The 5,716-nt window shown below is 35.2% G+C and overlaps 1 long non-coding RNA gene across 3 annotated transcripts in view; it reads left to right on the top strand.

Annotated features, from left to right (window-relative positions):
* The window catches only part of LOC106877869 (uncharacterized), a 10,547-nt gene extending 4,840 nt beyond the window's left edge, over positions 1–5,707 (top strand). For all 3 annotated transcript variants that reach the window (XR_001410426.2, XR_001410427.2, XR_008266086.1), the window contains 3 exons: positions 426–526; positions 2,849–2,925; positions 5,175–5,707. This is a non-coding gene — a long non-coding RNA (uncharacterized LOC106877869). The remainder of the gene's footprint in view (positions 1–425; positions 527–2,848; positions 2,926–5,174) is intronic.
* Positions 5,708–5,716: the final 9 nt, after the last annotated feature.

Raw genomic sequence — 5,716 nt, 5'->3', positions numbered from 1 at the left:
GTAGTCGGCACTTAATGTATATCGGCTGAATGGACGTCAGTGATTGGTTGAAATTACAGAAATACGACAACTTTAACATGGAATAACTTATGGATTTCTTTTTTTTTTAAGAAGACTAAGAGAAAAAGATGTTTTATGTGACACATTCTACCAGTGTTCCAAGTTTCAAAGTGTTTCGTTAATGAAAAATGTGGCCCCCGTTTTAAAAAAGATCCCAAGTTCCTTATATTTATAATGGTTATTAAGGTGTTGGGAATTTTTTTTTCTTAGATGTTGGTATTTATAAAAATCAACACCAATTAAGAACAGTGAACACTCCCATTTTGATTAACTTGACATTTCAGTTTATTTTTTATTATCATCTCTAGCTATTTTTCTCACTAAAATGTAATTATTAACAGACAGTGTATGATTTTGTTTTATAGTGATGCCTGAGGTGGATGGAACAAGATGAATTCACTCCGTAAAGACATCCAGAATGAGTTTCCTGAAGCTAAAGTTGTAGACATTATTAGCAAGACTTTTGGTGAGATTTGTTTTATTATTATATAAGTATTACACATTTGTCTCTCAGATCAGTTGGCTAAATAGACACATAACACAGTTGGAGGTTACTTCATTTTTTCAACAATGTAACAGAAGTATTTTTTAGAACAACGATCTTTAGGATGAAATATTGCATGTAAAACCTGGTGGATAGTTTATTTAGCAAGAGATGCAATGATGATTAAAAGTAGGTTTGATAGGAATGAAGACTGGTATAGCAAATCTACTTTTTGTGGTACCATAGGCATGACGGTGTGATTAAGAAACTTGCTTCCCAATCATGTGAACTTGGGTTGAGTCCTACTGCATGGTACCTTAGCAAGTGTCTTCAACTATAGCCCTGGGCCAACCAAAGCCTTAAGAACGGATTTTGTACATGAAAACCTAAAGAAGCCCATCATATACATATATATATGTGTGTGTATGTGTATATATATATATATATATATATATATATATATATATATATATATATGTATATATGTATGTATGTATGTATGTATGTATGTATGCATATATGTATAGGATCTTTGGGATAAATTTGATGATTTTTATGCCTCCTTTCTTCAGGAAAAGCTTGATGTATTGGTGAACAGTCAATGGCATTGGAGAGCTTAAAGATTAAAGTTGTAGTTGAGAAAAAGTTACCTGACATAGAGGACTGGAAGCCATCTGAAAATTGGAAAAGAGTTCCCTGTATTATGATGATTTGTGCCAGATATCAAAATGCTGATATCATGACTACTACTTAATGCTTCGTGAACATTGTGGAGGTTGTAAGAGGTGATCCCTGTATCATGAAAACAAAGTTCCTCCAAACTGTAATGGTCTATGGGTGTCTCTTTTGATGGTGATGGGATGCCACCCCACAACCCTAAACAGGGCCTTAGACTTAATTCAGATGGCCATGTAAAGCTACAGGAGATTGTAGTCAATCCCTGGTTGGAGAGGACTGCTGCCAGAAGGCTCCTTGCCAGAAGGCTCCTTGCCAGGCCTCTGCAAAGGGTCAGAAGTGATGCCTATTAACGCCTCTGTTATTTTTTCTTTCACCTCTTCCACATCTAAAAATTCCATAGCATTACCAGTGATGGCCTTCGAAAAAAAAGTCCTGATCAACTCCAATTGTTCTTTCAGTTCAGAACATGCATTCAGTCATAACTGCTTTTGATCTTCTGTGAGCAAGCGAGGCACACATTTTGCTGCACCTCTTTTTCATTCACAATTCCTCACTCAAAATTCGTTGGCAGGCACTCTAGGACACACAAGTCATATCAACAAGTTTGTCAATTGTTCAGTGATGGTCCTCCAAGATCAGTTCATGAATTTTCATGATGTTTTCATTCATTCGGGAGGTTGACAGTTGCCCTGAACGAGGTCGGTCTTCAAGCAACAACTGACCATTCCTAAAGTGTGAAAACCACTCATAACCTTGTGTTTCGTTCATGGCAGTATCTTTGTAAGTTGTTTGAAGCATGACAATTGTTTCAGCAACCATTTTCTTCAATAGAAAACAGAATTTCATGGAAGCACACTGCTCCTTTGTTTCAGCCATCACAAAAATTGACAAACAGAGGAGAAGCACTGCAAAACAAAGATGCACTATATGGCTGTACATGATGCTGCTGGTCAGCAGACTGATGCCTGAGGGTCGCATCAAGTGGCTTCTAGTAAAGGAAGCCTTAATGACAATGGTCTTGTCCCACAGAGAACCTTTCCAGTTACTTTTGGGTACCCTCTCGTATTGTCCATATATCAATGTATGTATATATACATATATATATCATTGTCATCGTCGTCGTCGTTTAATGTCTGCTTTCCATGCTGGCATGGGTTGGACAGTTGACTGAGGGATGGCAAGTCAGAAGGCTGCACCAGGCTCCAATCCAATCTGGCAAAGTTTCAGGATGACCTTCCTAATGCCAACCACTCCGAGAGAGTAGTGGGTGCTTTTTTTACGTGCCACTGGCATGGGAGCCAGTCAGGTGGCATTGACAACAATCATGTTCGAATGGTGCTTTTCACATGCCACCGGCACGTGACCAGTCAGGCAGCGGTTATTCATAACTAAGTTCTTTTGTCACCAAAATAACAAAATTATTTTATATTTAAACTAAAATTGTCATGGACTTTACAATGTAAGTTTTTTTTTTGGGGGTGGGGGTTGTATTTTTAACTTTACTGGAAGCAAGATTTCATAATTTATAGGTTTTTCAAAATTCTGTTGCCTAATGTTATAGTGTAGGAAATATTTTTGCATTCAACGCTTGCAAACATCTCTAATTGAACCCATCTCATATATTAGGTGCCTTTGAAGTTTCTGTCAATGGTCAGTTTATTCACTCTCGACTTGAGTCTGGTTCTAATGCTGTCCATGAACAGGTAAATATTTTCCATTTCATTTAACCTTTAATTATTCCTTATTTCAAATGTGCATTTCCCTTCGATTTTTTATATATAAAAAATGAAAAAAAATAACTCATGATATTTATCTTTGCATTTGTTTCTATAAATTTATTTGCACATTTGACCCTTTAGCATTTAATCCAACCATATCCAACCCAAATATTCTACCTGTTTTATATTCAAACTGGCCAGATCTGCCATGTCACACCTACCCTACAATGTCATTCCAAGAATAAACAATTACATTATCAAAATCTCAAAGCTACAAGATAGTGCATAATTTATTCAAAATAGTGTGAATAGTTAATTACTACATTTGAGTAATATGAAGTAATATGAGTAATATGAGCACTAAAGGATTAAATAAAAAGAACTTAGATGTAGATACTAAACAGAGATATTTTATTTTGAAGACATTGTCACAGTATTTAACCCTTTTTCACTGTGAAATTAAATATCATAGTTGTTCCAGTACTACTATACAGCACTCTGTCAGTTATTACAATGAGTGTGCCAGTTGATCCAATCAAAGGAACAGCCTGCTTGTGAAATTAGCATGCAAGTAGCTGAGCACTCCACAAACATATTTACCCTTAACATAGGTCTCAGGGAAATTCAACATGACACAGAATGTAACAAGGCTGGCCCTTTGAATTACAGGTACAACAACTCATCAGGTAGTCAAAGGCAGTGAACAGGCTTTAAATGGTATACTACAAGGTGTATACCCAAGTTTAAAATCGTGTGTGTGTGTGTATTGATGTTTCTTTTTATGTTCAGTTATAATAAAAACAATTTTACATTAATCTGATGCATGTCCGTCATTTATTCACCACAGAGAAAGTTCACTGTAAGGAATGTTCACTGTAAGGAATGTTCACTGTAAGGAATGTTCACTATAAGGAATGTTCACTGTAAGGAGTGTTCACTGATTTCCCATATTGATCTCCATTACTTTCATTTTTTTCTTTCAATAAAATAGTTTTTAACTATTAATGGTGAGATGCTATGGATATATTTTTCTTGGTAAACTTTCCTTGTAGTGAACTATCCTCACAGTGAACTTCATTCACGGTGAATTGATGGTAGTAAACTCTCCTGCAACGAATTGATGGCAGTGAACTTATCTTTAATCAATCTGATGGGTTACTCAATACTTTTGTAGAGTACAAATTTATTATTCTTATACAAAAATGTTGTTGACAGTGACTTAAAACTTTCAGCCAGCTAAGCCATTGTCAGACTGTGGTGCAGTCTTGCTTTTATGAAGTCTCTGTTGAGTTGAAATCATCTTTGGTTATGTGGGTTTGAGTGGGGTGGTAATTAGGCTTTTGTAATTGGTTGTTATGGGAGGGGTGTCTTGGAAAAATTTTGATTGATTAAATTTGGGGTATGTTATTGTTTAGAATGTATTCATGCATGTAGAACTTTGTAAACAGTAGAGTTCATTTGGTGTTTGTTTATAGACTCAACAGAGACTAACTGCAGTCTAACTATGGCCTAACTGACCAAATCTTTGAAGTCACTATCAACAGCATTCTTATATAAGAATAATAAATATAGATAGATAGATAGATAAATAGATAGATAGATAGATAGATACATACATACATACATACATACATACATGCATGCATACATACATGCATGCATACATACATACACACACATACATACACACACACACAAACATACATACATGCATGCATACATACATGCACGCATACATACATACACACACATACATACACACAAACATACATACATACATACATACATGCATGCATGCATACATGCACGCATACATACATACATACACACACACATACATACACACACACACAAACGTACATACATACATATGTTTGTCTTTGTGTGTTTGTTTGTCCCACCAGCTTTTGACAATCATTGTTTGTTTGTTTATTTCCCTGTAACTTGGCAGTTTGGCAAAAGTGATCAACAGAATAAGTACCACGCTTTAAAAATAAGTACTGGGGTTAATTCATTCACCTTAAAGGACTTATTCTTTGTAAGCCTAGTACTTATTCTATCAGTTTCTTTTGCCAAACCGCTAAGTTACAGGGATGGAAACACACTAATATCAGTTGTCAAACGATGGTGGGATACAAACACAGACACAAAGACACACACACACACACATACATATATACTAATTTATTATAAATTTTTAGAGTATTATCTATTTATTTACTTTTTCTTTTCAGATTTTATGTATATTGCGTGATGCCAAAGCAGGTAAACCAATCCCTGTCATTTCAAAAGATGAATAGGTCTGCTGAACTCTATAAAGCTAATATATCTACAAGAAAATGCTGCAGTTATGTTACACCTTAAACTCCCTGCAATTTCATTTGATGCTTCCTTTATAATTTAATACATATTAAAGCCCTTGACTATCATACTTTTCTGTATCTTCATGACGCAGACATATAGCTATGATATGGACTGGCTTACATCCCAGTATCATGATCTACATCGTACAACCTGTCTTGTTATAGTGAAGATATTTATCCAGTACGTATTGCTACCCTTACATGTTATCCTTCTCAATATGTGTCCAGTCAACAACAAAAACACACTTCATTGTTTACCTTGTTTAGTGATGAGATGTCTTGTGATGTTTGAATTGCAGTGTATGTTGTAAGTGGCATCTAAATGTACTGGTTAATGTTGGGTAGCCTGTTGTGGTAGCAGTGATGTGTGTGTGTGTATATGTATGTATATATATATATATATATATATATAT

The sequence above is a fragment of the Octopus bimaculoides genome, chromosome 18 (assembly GCF_001194135.2).
Source record: "Octopus bimaculoides isolate UCB-OBI-ISO-001 chromosome 18, ASM119413v2, whole genome shotgun sequence".
NCBI lineage: Eukaryota > Metazoa > Mollusca > Cephalopoda > Octopoda > Octopodidae > Octopus > Octopus bimaculoides.
This window is presented reverse-complemented; position numbering and strand designations above follow the sequence as displayed.